Below are 14,876 nucleotides of genomic sequence, written 5' to 3'. Positions count from 1 at the left end.
TAGAGGAAATTTTTTCTTGTCTTAATATCTTTGGTTTCCATACCAAAGATATTTCAGGTCCTAGAACAACCTTACTCTCACTGCCCCCATTCCTGTCACCCAAACAACAAGATCAACAACATAAAAAGGTGCTAAATGAAGTTTTATCTATAGCTGAACTCCAGGAACTGAAGAATAAAGCTTGGGATGAATGAGGGAGCATGTATTAAATATATCCTATCTGCTAGCAATTGGGGATGCAGGGGGCTACAAAGGCAAAAGACGAAACAGTGGATGGTTTGTCCTCTAGGCTAGTTTTGGAGGTAAATCTCATAAACTATGATGAGAATTCACGAAATGAAGGTCCTGGCTTGTTGTCTCAGACTGCTCTTGTCTTTTTTGAACTGTCATCTTTGAGATCCTGAGATACCATTTAAGCCACTGTACATGATATGTCCTAAGGCTCCAGAGTTGTGTGTGTGTGTGTGTGTGTGTGTGTGTTAATGTTCACAATTGTGTCACTTACTTTTGGCTCAGTTTTTCAATTGGGTCAACAAAATTTAAGCGCCTTGTCCAAGCCTCTGCGCTGAGCTAGTAAAATTTCAAGTTTACAAAACAGGATCCTGACTTCCATTTCAAAGTTTCTTCATCCTCGACATTTAGAATGATTCTTGTCCTTCAACAATTTTACTGTGGTGGTTTTTTTTCTTTCATAATCTTCTTAGCTGTACACTTTGAAAAGCCTTGAAATTAGTAGAGGAATTTCATAGTTTAAAGTTTCCTTGGAGCCGTAGGCCAATTCAATTAGCTTGTGGCTTACTTTCAAATTTTTACAAATTGGATCAGTGAAGGATGACAGTTTCCTCCCTTCCTTTCCATGTTTCTAGGGATACCAAGTTGAAAGAAACAAAGCAGCTGGACTAATTACATTTTAGAAAGATAGTAGGCTCTTTTTATTCTTTTTAAATATTAGTTGGCAAAGGGCTTTTTTTAAGTCAGAAAAACAAAGAGCTAACGATTACACCAGACAGCCCTGACGTCTGCCGTCTATCTCCAAGCTACAAATACATAAAGTTTTGAGAAGAGAGCCTGACTCTGCGTTGTAGCTTTTTTTCCCTTTTCATTTTGAGGGAGGGAATACCAACTAAAATCTTCTCAGTGAATTTAGAAATATATAGAATAATTAATTTAAAGCTTGATGAACCTTAGAAGCCATCTAATTCAACAATCTACTTCAGAAAATGAGATTGGATTTTCATTGCCTTGATTACAGGAACTGAGGGACACTAAGTAATATAGTGAAGAGTCTACCTTACAGGTAGGATGACCTGAATTCAAATCTTGCTTCTCTCAGCTAACTGTTTGACCTTGAAGAAGTTGTTTGATTTCTTAATGCCTCCAGGCAACTCTCTGAGACGGTTATAGAAAAGTTTTTGACCAGTTATGGTGAGGGGAACTTCTACATTAAGAAACCTATATAATGAAGTCACAGATCCAGACAAGCTTTCCCCTACAACCCCCAACTTATTGTAACTATCTGTAAAATAGTAGCACTTTGTTATATTAACATTTTGGATACGGAAAGGTCTAAAATGCTATTTTACTATCATTGTCACTATCATCCTTCTCCTCTTCCTCCTCCTCTTCATTATTATTATTTTTACCAGAGAAGGGTTTAAAAACAAACAAACAAAAAAACCCTGATTTATCTTGAATTTGTGGGGCATGCTGCTAGCTCAAAAAGAATTCTCGGAGAGTAGGCACTTTCCTTTCTCTTAAAATTTCATGGTCACTTGTAGCAATATAAATCTTGTAAGTACATTATAAGATTTATGTTTGAAAGTGACCTGAAAGAGCATCTAGTAGAAATCACTCATTTTGTAGTTTATAAGATCATAGGTTCAGAGCTGAAAGGACCACTAAAGGTCATTTAGTCCAACACTATTGATTTACAAATGAGGAAACCTTGAGGTCCAGAGGCACTGAATGACTTTCCCAAAGTTACTCAGATAATAAGTAGTAGAGTAGCAATTAGAAATCAGGTTCACTCTGTCCAAGTTAATGTCTTGATTCAACCTACCAAACTGTCCTTGAAGTCAAGCCATTTGCCCACATTTATCACAGACAGGAAGTAGGATTCAAACCTAGCAATTCTGACTCCAAATCCAGTGGTTTTTTTCCCTACAACACCAAACTGCATCTTTATTTCTTAATGCTGTTGCTGTCCTCAAAAACACTGCTAGGAAAAGTGGTGATTGAATATATAGGGCCATACTGTTTAATGTGCTATGATTTCGTGAAAGTATTTTCTATTTGTTAGACTTTATGCTTAGGAACATACACTGAGCATGCTTTTCCCTATCTCTTTGTTTTAGGACAGGTGAAAACATGGTTCAAAATTACTCAAGCCTCAGGCACTGATGCTGGGTGAGGAATAAGGAAGGGACAGATGGAAACAATGAAGTCTTGATGTGCTTCCATCTACTTTCTTCAGTCTACTTCAGAGTTTACTCTGGATGTCGTCATGAGCAAGAACGTAAAATAAATGAGCTTCTCCAGATCTACACGTTAACTTCATATCAGAATATAATTTTTGTTCCATTATAAGTAGTGACAGCTTTCATTTGCATACATTTATTGGGTTTACAAAGCTCTTTCTTCTTGGTGACTATGCACAATCCTTTTATAGACAAGGAAACTAAAACTTAGGACATGAATGACTTGTTCCCAGTCAGGATTCAAACCCGTATCATATCAATCAATTAACAGGTATTTATTAAACACCTACTACGTAGGTCTTTACTATGTGCCCAACATTGTCCTAGGTCCTGGGGATATGTGACCCTATTCAGTGCTCTTTCTATTAACTTTTGCTAAGGAAGACCCTTGTGTTTGGATAATGGCTTACACATCCAGGGGATGGCAGTCAAAACTTGTTTATGGTAATGATCATATAACATACCCTCTTCTCCATATCATTTTGATACATTAGAACCACTCAGTGTGAGTCTGCTCTCCTTCCACAAATCTTGCTGCCCTCTCTATGTCTTAAGTACTTACTTTTCAATTCCTTTAACATCAAAAACATTTTTTGAGCCTAATCCAATTAGTTTCCACAAATGACTAACAAAGGATGATGAACCTTACTTTAAGCAAACATTTTATAAGAAAAATGAAGTATTATCAAAATAAGGAAAAAATGTTAAGGGCTAATTAATTTACTTCTCAGAAGAATCTGTCATAGGAACCACACTGTCTTTTGCCTTTAAATGGGTAATGCTATAGTTTAAAAGGCATCACATTTAGTGTCATAGGACATAGATTCAAATCCTGGCTCTGATTTTTATAATCTATGTGACCACTGGGCAAAAAAAATCTCTATGGGCCATAGTTTCCTCGTTTGTAAAATTAAGATATTGGGTTAGATGATCCCTAATGTCTATTTCAGCTTTAAATATATAATCTTATGAATTTATTAAAAACATGTACTCCAATTTCTAGAAAAATTATTTTGTTTAAAGGGAGGTATTCCTGTTGTAGGAACAAATTTTAAGCATTGTCAAGATCAAACTTTTATCCATTTTGTAAAGTTCTTGAGATACTTCTTTTCTTTGTGTATGAAAATAATGCCTATATAGCATTTTCATTGATGTATATGAATTTTTCAGTGAGACTGAGCATATACAGTATAGTAGAAGGAAAATCTCTTTTGCAGGCAGAAGACCTAGAAGTGAATTCTGACTTTGCCACTTAACTGACTGTATGTATGACCTTGGATCAATCTCTTAACCTCTCTAGGCTTTAATCATCTTATTTGTAAAAGAGGGGAATTGGATCAGCTCATCTATAAGATCCCTACAATTCCAAATCCAATGTATTAATTATTTTTGGTTACAAAGTTTATTGGGTTGAGTATAATTATTTCAAATACCCTCTTCAATTTTAATTGGTATGATATTGGCTCACCTAATGATATTCAGTCATTTTTCAATTTTGATTGACTTTTTGTGACCCCATTTGGGGTTTTCTTGGCTAGAGTAGTTTGCCATTTCCTTCTCCAACTCATTTTACAGATAAGGAAACCAAGGCAAACAAATAAGTGATTTGTCCAGGGTCACACAGCTAGTAAGTGTCTGAGGTAGTATGCAAATGCAGATTTTTCTGACTGATGTTTAATACACTATCATATATAGAAGTATTCTGCTAGGTTTCGAGGATACAAAGATAACTAGGTCACAGACTGTGCTCTTAAGGGAATTATGATATATTGAAAGAAGAAGATATATGGAAACTATGGGGATGATAGTAAAAAGTTGGAAAGAGATCTCAGCAAAGTAGTAGGCAACATTTGAAGGAAAGGTCATTTTCATCTTGGAGGGGGTTATTTAACTTTCAATAGGTAGTTCACTGAATGTAATCTCTATCTAAATGCCATTTCATTATATTGTTCCAAATTATATAAATGTAATTTCAAAAGTTTATTTACCAATAGTTTTACCTTAGAAAATGCATTGAAGGGTGAGAGAAGCATCAAGACCACACTGTTCTACACAGGTATCCCACCAGCCTGGCCCACCTCCCTCTACCCCTCTGTCTGTCTGATCCCTGCCAGTAGTGGCACTTGTTGCATTCCAGATAACGGGCTCATGGTGCAGCAGCTCTTCAGTTGTGGAGATGGACTCAAGTACAATGACTTCCCCATCCTCCCAGGCTAGATAGACTTCACAACAGACCAAGTAGACCTAACTTCAGCACTTACCAAGAAGATATCCCTGAAGACCCTACTTGTTTTTTCCCCAATGGACACAGTCACTGAGATCAGGATGGCTATAGCCATGGTGCTCTCAGAAAATATTGTCTTTATCCATCATAACCGCAGCCCAGAATTCCAGACCAATGAAGTACACAAAGTAGAAAAATATGGGTAGGGTTTCATCACTGATCCTGTGGTCCTGAGCTCCAAAGATGAAGTCAGAGATGTGTTTGAAGCCAAGACAAGGCATGGCTTCTGTGGAATCCCAAACATGAACAATGGCAAGATGGACACCTGCCTAGTGGGCATCATCTCCTCTTGTGACATTGATTTTCTCAAGGAGGAGGAACATGACTATTTCCTGGGTGAGATCATGACCAGGCAGGAAGATCTAGTGGTGGCTCCTGTAGGAGTCATGTTAAAGGAAACCAATGAAATCTTGTAGTGGGGCAAGAAAGGGAAGCTACCCATTATAAATGAGGATGATGAGCTAGTAGCTGTCAATGCCTGCACAGACATGAAGGAGAATTGGGACTATTCCCTGGCATCCAAAGATACCAAGAAGTAGCTTTCATGCAGGCAGTCATTGGTACCCATGAGGATGACAGGTATTGACTTGACTTGCTGGCTCAAGCTGGTGTCAATATAGTCATTCTGGACTCTTCCCAAGGAAACTCCATTTCCCAAATTAACATGATCAGTTACATCAAGAAGAAATATAACAACTTCCATGTTATTAGTGGCAATGTGGAGATAGCTGCACAGGCAAAAATCCTCACTGATACTGGACTGGATGCCCTAAGTGTTGGCATGGGTAGTAGCTCCATCTGCATCACACAAGAAGTGCTGGCATGCGGGCGGCCTCAGGTGACAGCTGCATACAAGGTCTCAGAATATGCATGGCACTTTAGGGTCCCTGTCATTGCAGATGGCGCCATCCAAAACGTAGGTCACATCACCAGAGCCCTTGCCCTTGGAGCTTCCACAGTGATGATGGGCTCTCTGTTGGCAGCAACCACGGAGGCCCCAGGCAAGTATTTTTCTGATGGGATCTGGCTAAAGAAATACGAGGGCATGGGCTCCCTCAATGCCACGGACAAGAACCTTGGCATCCAGAACCATTACTTCATTGAAGCAGACAAAATCAAAATGGCTCAAGGGGTGTCTGGGGCATGCAGGACAAGAGTCCATCCTCAAACTTGTTCCCTATTTTATTGTTGACATCCAGCACTCCTGTCAAACTACTGGTACCAAGAGTGTAACTCAAGTTATAGCCCTGATGTACTCAGGGGGCTGAAATTTGAGAAAAGAACTGTCATATTCTCAGGTGAAAGGAGGTGTCCATGGATTCCATTCACATGAGAAGTGACTCTTCTGAGAAGTAGCCTTGTTTGCTTTTATTGCCTCTCACCTCTCCCTCTCTAGGTTTTTCAATAAAAAGCCAGATATAAAAAATTGTGTTGATTTAAATCAATAGCATTTTTTATTCATTATGTCAGTAACCTTGATAACATCAATGCAGCTACAAGATAAAATGATCTATTACTGTTTTACTCAGCTGGAGGCAGTGATGAATGAAGTCATGAGAGGAGAAAAAGGAGAAGAAAAAAACATTGCCTGTGTTCTGGGCTGTATGCTGTATCCTGTCATACTTCCATATTTCAAACAATTGAGTAGACAGAATCAGACTAAATTTTCCAGGTTTGACCACACCTAGAACTTAGGCACAATAGAATCAGTCAGTCAGTAAACATTACTAAGTTCCTACAATATGCTGGGGTGTATGGGTGTTCAAGGAGAACTAGCACCTCTGGTGTGAAGGCTCGCCAGGTCCTTTTCAGTGTCGTTCATGTACTTTAGGTGTCCACCTGTCATCCACCTCTCACCTGGGGCTCCAAGCAGTTGTAGTATATGCAATGGTCACATCCTGGCAAACCACCTCTGAAGATGGGTGAAACCAGTTTCAGGGTAATTGATGAACAACAAACCCATTAATGAGTTAGGGGGATGTCCACCCTGAGCATGTGAAATCTTCCTCCAGCTGAATGAGTAGATGAAAAGAGTTCGTTCCAGCAGTTATGAAGGTGGCTGAAGCAGGCATTGTGGAGTGCTTAGAGCTCGGTCAGACATCAAAGACACCTAGATCATACACTGCATTCCTGGCTATAGCCAGGCATCCTGACTTTTGTGTTACCACTGAACTTGGACAACTATGGAAGAGAGAATGAGACTGATGACTGCATATAAATCTGCCTCACTGAAATCCAATTCTTTCACGAGTCAAGACATCATCCTGGTCCTCTTTGAAAATGAAGAACAAACACCAACTATATGCTAGGCACTTCGCTAAGCTCTGGAGATGCAGAGAGAGGTAAAAAGATAATTCCATCCCTTGAGGAGCTATCATTCTAATGAGGGGAAGCAACATACAAACAAACAAGATATAAACAGGATAAATTGGACATAATCAACAGAAGAAAAACATTAGTACTAAGGGGGATCTAGAAAGGCTTCCTATACAAGACGAGATTTTAGCTAGGGCTTGAAGGAAGCCAAAAAGTTACTTAAAGAATCAATAAATAAATTCATAGAAATTTGGGAATGTATTATTTGAATTGATGCTGAGCAAAGAAAGCTTAGTAAAGAGTGTAATGCCCTAAACTATAGTTATTTAAAGGAAAACAACACTAAAAACAATAACACAGGAAAACAACACTAAAAAAATCTGTATTTAGATTAATGTAATGACCAATCTTGATTTCATAAAACTTATTATGATAAATATTTTTCTGATTTTGATAGGAAGATGACAGATGTGGAATGCTACATATACTCTTTCAGACATGATTAATGGTGGTGTATTTCACTTAACTACTATAGGAAAATTATTAGGAAGTGACAGTGATATTTTTAAAAAAGGAGCAATAAGATTTTTTAAAGTCAATTCACATAGGAATGAATGAATCTAAATAACAACTATAGTCCTAGGAAAGTTGTTAGAACCTTCCCAGGAGAACAGGAATCAAGTTTAGGAAGGTTGGTTAGTAGAGGAATCTCTAGCCTTTTCTAGTAACAACAGCAATATGTAGCATTTACAATGCTTGGGGTAGGCAGCCCCCAACACACCAATGGGTTTGAGAACCCTTGGTTACCCTCAATCTGATTTGGCCCATCTGCCAAAATGGCCTCTACACATGCTGCAGCTTCTTGAAGCCACAGGTCAGAGTTAGGCAGAACAGGTGGCCACCAAAGGTGGGAAGAGCCCCAAAAAGGGCTTGGTAGCCATCACACACCAAAGGTACTGGTCCTCTCTGAACACACCCTACACCCCATGTCTTAGGAAGATTCTGATGAACACCTGGCAGGATATGGTACCAGACACTGAAGTCCTTACTTGAACTAAACTGCCAAGCATTCAAACTATGCTTCAGAGAGCGCAACTCTGATGGGCTGGCCACATTGTTCAAATGCAAAATTTACACTTGCCAAAAACACTATTTTATGGAGAACTTGCTTGGGGCAAGCAATCACAGTGGCCGGAAGAAACAATACAAGGACTCTCCCAAGGTCTCTTTCAAGAACTTTGGATTTTACTGTGCAACATGGGAGACACTGGCACAGGACCGCTCAGTATGGCGTGCCCACATAAGAAAAGGTGCTGCGCTCTTTGAGCAAAGTAGAATTGAGACAGCACTAAGTAAATGCAGGATGCACAAATTTGGGATATCCACCCCAAATACTCATACAGACTATCTGTGCCCAACCTGTGGTGAGCATTCCGAGCTCATATTGCTCTGATCAACCACAGTTGGACACACTGAAATTTCACTTTACAATGGTGATGTCATTTTGGTCCTCTTCGAAGACAAAGGACAACAACCAACCAATAGCATTTACATATATTGCATCATACATAACATTTATGTTGCCCTTTAGGTTTACAAAGTGCTTTACAAATATTATTTTATTTGATTTTCACAACAATCCTGGGAGGCAGATGCTATTATTATTATTATAATTTTACAGATGAGAAAAATGAGACAGATTGAGGTTAAGTGATTTTCCTAGGATCACATAGCTAGTATATACCTGAAGTAGAATTTGAGCAAGAAGTCTTCTGAATCCTACTTTTCACTTCCTAGGGGTGAATAGCTCCCTCGGTAGTGGTGATATTAGTGTTGCTAGTGTGAGACTGAAGTTGGCAAAGTTGTGTTGAACGGGATTAGGGAATTAGCAATGGCAAGGCACAATGATGACACAGCCTAAGGCATGAGCTCCTTAGTCTTTGATGGCTTCAAAGCTGAATCAATACCTTCTGATAATATTACCTGTCTTCACCAGCAATTCCTGCAGATCTGCCTAGACACTTATCAAGACTAGACATGTGTATACACCTTGAAAAAGCCCAGTGTGGTGATTCAGGCAAGTCTTGTAGTCATCTTTGTGGGTAGACCAGTCATTGAGGATCAACCAGTTGGTCTAATATAACAACCTCTGTGCTGATTTAACATTGGTTCCTCAGGATTCCCAGGGATCAAGAAATATACAAGTGAATAAATGAAATTCATGCCCCAGTTATTTCTTTTGATAAACTAGGTATTTGTGTAAGTTGATTAAATAGCAATAACTTCAAATATAGTGTTGTTGTTGTTCAGTCATTTCAGTTGCGTCTGACTCTGTGACCCCATTAGGGATCTTCTTGGCAAAGATACTGGAGTGGTTTGCCATTTCCTTCTCCAGTTTCCTCATTTTACAGATGAGGAAACCGAGGCAAACAGGGTTAAGTGACTTGCCAAAGTCACACATATAGGAAGTGTCTGAGGCCAGACTTGAATTTAGCTCTTCCTCAGTCCAAGGCTGTCATTCCATATATGCATTGCATCACTTAGCTGCCCTCAAATGTGATACCACAGGTTTATTATCAAAGTAAGTAAACATAATTGCAGCGACAAAGAACTATGAAGCAGAGTAACATCAGAAGCTACTTCATTAAATTGGTACCCACCCACGAATATTATTTACAATTTATCTTGCAAGTGGCCATCCAGCTTCTGCTAGAGTTCTTGTAGTGTTCTCCCAAGTAGAGGGTGTGCTGAAGGCAGCTCTAACCAGCTTGTGATAGCTGCTTGCTAAATTTTCAGAGTTAACATTTATACCTGAGAAAGAATCCCTTCAAATTAGGAATTGACTTGTTTTGTTGATTGTATAGACTTAAGAAAGTATTAATATTGTAGATTAAACTTAAAAATAGGTGAATACTTTTTTTTTTCCCAGAGAGCTTAGCAAGAGTACAGTAGATAGCTCAAGAAATGAAGAAATATAGAAACTGGAATTTATATAGCGCTTTAGGGTTTGCAAAGTGATTTATATTCATTATCTCATCTAAACTTTATAATACTCCTCCCAAGACAGCCCATTCCAACTTGGAGAGTTTTAATTAGGAAACTTAATTTTGTGTCATGTCATCTAATGAATATTTATTAAGTTCCTAATATGTGTAAGTCATTATGCTAGGACTATAAAGACAAAGGGAAAAAAGAAAAAGAATCCTTGACTTCAAGGAGTTTACATTCTGTTGGGGAAGGATATAACATCTACACTGATATACAAATACAAGATAGTATAAGGTTGGAGAAAGCATTAGCAATGGATTTTCAGAAATAGCAATGAGGATAGATTGCCTACCAGGTATGTAGGACAGACTTTGTAAAAACATAAGGACAGGAAATGGAATGAGGAGTTAGACTAGCAAGTAAGCCAACTGGAATATAGAATAGGTATAAAGGGGAATCATTAAATAAATATGGAAAGTTAGGCTTGAGCCAGACTGTGAAGGGCTTTAAATGTCAAACTGAGGAGTTTATATGTCACTGTAGTGGCAACAGAGATCCACAAAAGATTCTTGACCAAAGGACCCCTACTTTCAGAATATTATATTGTAAATACATGGAGGATGGATAGATGTGGGGAAAGATTTAAAATTAGAGAGATCAATTAGCCAGCTATGAAAATACCTGAGATGAGAAGCAACAGGTGCCTCTACTATGGTGGTGATCATGTACATGAAAAGAAAAAAAGGTTTCAAAAGAATTTATGGATAGGAAATGAAGGAGAATAAGAAAGGGATATAAATTCCAAGGTTGTAAACCTGGGAGATTGGAAGGATGTTGGAAGACTCAAGTGAACAGGTACAGTTTGAGAGAGGTACATTTAGATGGGGAAGATAAGGACAGGTTGACTTTTAGATGCAGATTGTTCTTCCAAGTGGAGATACAAATTGTACTGAATAATTCTTAGCTTTCTGAGTTAGTCTGCATAGTTTTAGCAGCTTTATCAGTCACTTGAAGACTACAGTAGCTCAAAAATTGTCTTGCCCATAGCAGATACTTAGGGATTGTTGAATTTCTTGACATAAGGATATTATATCTTTTGGCACTAAGGTCACTTTCAAGGTCCAAGTCAATCCCTGTTCACTCTCAATAGTTTGGACATGAATGAGGAAGAATGAAGACACTGGGCTAGATAAACTCAAATATCTCTGCTTAGTCTATGGAAGCCACGATGACATTGTCGATGAGGTGCTGACTTTTGAATCAGGAGCACGTGGATTCAAATCTTGGCTCTGATGCTTAAATGCTGCATGAACACAAACAAATCAATTGATTTTTTGAGAAGTACTTTCCTTGTTTATACAATGGAGTTAATAATAGTGGTGGTGGCTACTTCAAAGGGTGGGACTAAGGCTTGGATATTGTTTTGTGTGTTAATGTAAATGTCAGATGCCTTTCTGGAAATTCCATGTGAATTCTGAAGTTATCATGTGGCTTTAATAGATTGACATAAAAGTGGAAGAAAGTATTGGTAAACTTTTTATGAGATAAATCAATCAGTCACTTGGTTATGTGCATATGTATGTGTGTATGCATGTGTGTGTATCACTCTTATTTATACCTGTATAGCTTTACAGTGATTCTTTTTCTTCAACAATTTACATCCCAAGGAAACCACTCAGCCCCAGGATTAATTTTAAAATGAATTTTTCAGATTCCTGCAAGCTCAATTTATTTACCCTTTTGCCATTAAGTAGATAATTTGTAGTTTGATATTTAAATACTTGCCATTGCTACTCTCTGAAGTATGGGCTTTTATAATTGGCCTGAAATATTACATCTCATAGGTGGCTAGTATAGGAACATCTATAGGTTTTGGAAAGCATCTACGTATTTTGGTGAGAATGAGGCTGTCAGGTTTGGAAGTTTGTTTACATGCAGAATCAATCTCTACATGTTCTTTGGAATATCTGAGGAGAGATATGTTTGCTCTTGGGAGTGTTCTCAATACAATTTTAAGGTGATAAAAAATGCAGACTTAGGACAGGGCTGACAGAGAGAATGAAATGAACTGATTAACTTAAGGAAAATCAAAAATCTAACTTATCTGAAGTTAGGAAATGACTCTCTAAGCTAGCTCTTCACATTCATGTCTTCTACTTAATGCATCTGATCAGTGCAATAAAGAAGATTACATTTTACAGCTTTTATTCATCTTTCTGGAACATCCATAAATGAATCTAAACTGCTTTTTGTCACGTGGAAGGAGCATCCAATTATTAACTAAAATGCGGGTTTTAACAGTGATTGTAGGTAGATGACTTGGCACACACAGGATTTTGTTTTGGTTGACACCTGCTTAATGTGATTTCAGATATATTTAGTCATATTTGGTGATTTGGTCAAGGACAATGGAATTCTAGTTGAATTTCATGTATATCTTATCGTGTGACAATAGTTTGCAGGAAAGTGCTGTAAGTGCAAGTTATCATCTTCACTGTCACTGTTGTCATCGTAATCATTATTGTCATCACATCCTGAGCATAAAGGTTATCATTGCTCTATTTTTAAGCCAAGGGAAATTGAGGCATCGCATGGTTTTAGTAACTTGTCAAAGATGGCATAGTTAAACATTCCCTTATCTTTTGTATTTAACCTCCTGTTTCCCCCTTTTTCCTAGAGATATATAAAAACAAATACACAAAAGTGTGGATGATTTAAAATAATTTAACATTGAAGATAATATTAAATGGTCATGAAATAGTGGCAATGGAAATAAAATATTCAAAAGTAATCTCCATGGAACTGAAAGCATTCAGAATTTTTATTGAGAAAATCACAACTATTCAAAGGAATTACTTGCATTTAAGTAAATATTTTTAATTTACAAATTTATTCTAATCCAAGCATTCTTGCTGTATTTTAAATAAAGTCTGCTCATCTGCATAATTAATTACCTTTGAAGGATACTGTATATGGACGATGAATTGCTGATCCTTGAAACAAAGCTTCCTTTTTAACATCAATATGCTTCCATGATCATGGAAAACCCCAGCTACCCTTAGATAATGTATTTAACAAATATTCCTATCATATAGGCAGCTATGTGGCACAATGGATAGAGTACTGACCTTGGAGTGAGCAAGATCTGAATTTAAATTTGTTCTCAGACACTTACCAGCTAGCTCTGTGACTCAGAAAAAGTTACTTTAACTCTGCCTCAATTTCTTCTACAAATGGGGTTAATAATAGCACCTATTTCCCATGGTTGTTACTAGGACAAAATGAGATATTTGTAAAGTGCTTTGCACACTTTAAATCATATAAAGAAAGCAAATATAAATCCTGGTTTTATTCTCCTCTTTTTTCCTTCTCTGTATCTTGGACCTATCACTTCTTCATTAGTCAGAATTTTGAATCTTTCAAGGTTGTTTTCCAGTGTTGTTACTGCATAAATTCTTCTGCTCATTTAAATTCTACATCCGCTCATACAACTCTTCCATGGTTTACCTCCAAAATCTTTCCTTCCCTTTTCATTTTTTTTTTTTTGCCAAAACAAGGTGTATTTATTAGACTATAAGATTATCTTATGTATGAAGTGGCACAAATTAGGTTCTCCTTAAGGTTGGTACTCACCTAACATTTTCGCTGTGGGAAAAAATTATTAGCCAAATTTTTTTCTTTGAATGTGCTTAGATAAGTGACTGTTTTCAGTTAAGCTCCCCGTGACTTCATGCCTAGACCATTTCCATGGCATATGGCACATATCAGAGTTATGAACTGGACACAGCAAAAATATTCTTAGAATATGACAAGCATAGCATGAAATATTCCTTGTTTCAGGAAACCCTAAAATCATCCTATATAAATCTGGTCATTTTCCTATATCTTTGCCTTTCTTTAGCTCCTTGCTAAATCTTAGGCCCATTACTTTTGTGTCAATAAAGCTCCCAATGGCTGCAGAAAAAAAAAAAAAGAAATATTCCTTGTTTCTCAATCACACACACAAATATCACTTAAACTTATCTAACCAACATACACACATTTTAAAATTTTCAAACCTCACAGGGAAACACAGTTATTAACCTTGTCTGCTGAATGATGTTTTCATTCCAATCACATATAGAGACCTGAGACTAGCTCAGAAAGCTGAAAAGTGGCCTTTGTGGCTAACGGTGCTCACTGCTCAGGACAAAATAGGAGCAGTTTTAGTCTGAGTGTCTGAGTTAGAAGGAAAGGAATGAAAAAGCTTTGGGCTTGGTCTTAGGAAAATTTTCCAGCTGGAATTGGGGAATCCAGAAAACCCTGAGCTTGCTTGGTGGCAGCTTGAGAAGGAGCAGGGTCAAGCATCTTCTGAATGTTCTAATAGACATGGTACAGAGGACGAAAAGGAAGATAAAGGAACAGTTTGTATAATCTTCCCCCAACAGATTTCAATGAGATAATCCTTGAACGTAGGAAAGAAGAGTAAAGGGAAGCTTGGCCACCACCTGGCCATCAATATGGAGTTAAACATTCCCCTCAGGGCAGTAAAACAAAGTCAATAGCAAACCTAGATTTCATTCGAACCATTGTTATTCTTCAGTTTCTCCTCCTGCCTCTCTATTCTCTTCTTTTGCTGACAGCCAGCAGATTCTCTTATTGTTTCCATCTTCTTTTCCAATTTTTTGCTCTGCTTTTCCTCTTCAGCTTTTAATCTTTTATACTTGTCTGTTCAGTAAACCAGCACCCAAGTTATACTGTGCAGGTAAACTGTGTGAAGGAAGGTTAGTGTTGTGCACAGAGTAGGTGCTTAATAAACTGTTAAACTCATC

General features: G+C 37.7%; 1 long non-coding RNA gene and 2 pseudogenes across 1 annotated transcript; 2 read left to right on the top strand and 1 right to left on the bottom strand.

Annotated features, from left to right (window-relative positions):
• Positions 1-1,076: 1,076 nt before the first annotated feature.
• Positions 1,077-2,551, top strand: LOC140505975 (uncharacterized). Its single transcript, XR_011967720.1, has 2 exons — positions 1,077-1,297; positions 2,355-2,551. It is a non-coding gene; the product is annotated as an uncharacterized lncRNA (long non-coding RNA).
• A 1,721-nt stretch (positions 2,552-4,272) lies between these two features.
• Positions 4,273-6,125, top strand: LOC140507836 (inosine-5'-monophosphate dehydrogenase 2 pseudogene; annotated as a pseudogene).
• An 8,200-nt stretch (positions 6,126-14,325) lies between these two features.
• Positions 14,326-14,876, bottom strand: part of LOC140507835 (calcium load-activated calcium channel-like) — a 48,790-nt pseudogene continuing 48,239 nt past the window's right edge.

This window comes from Notamacropus eugenii, chromosome 5 (genome assembly GCF_028372415.1).
Source record: "Notamacropus eugenii isolate mMacEug1 chromosome 5, mMacEug1.pri_v2, whole genome shotgun sequence".
NCBI lineage: Eukaryota > Metazoa > Chordata > Mammalia > Diprotodontia > Macropodidae > Notamacropus > Notamacropus eugenii.
The sequence above is the reverse complement of the archived record's forward strand: the minus strand, read 5'-3'. Positions and strand labels throughout refer to the sequence as shown.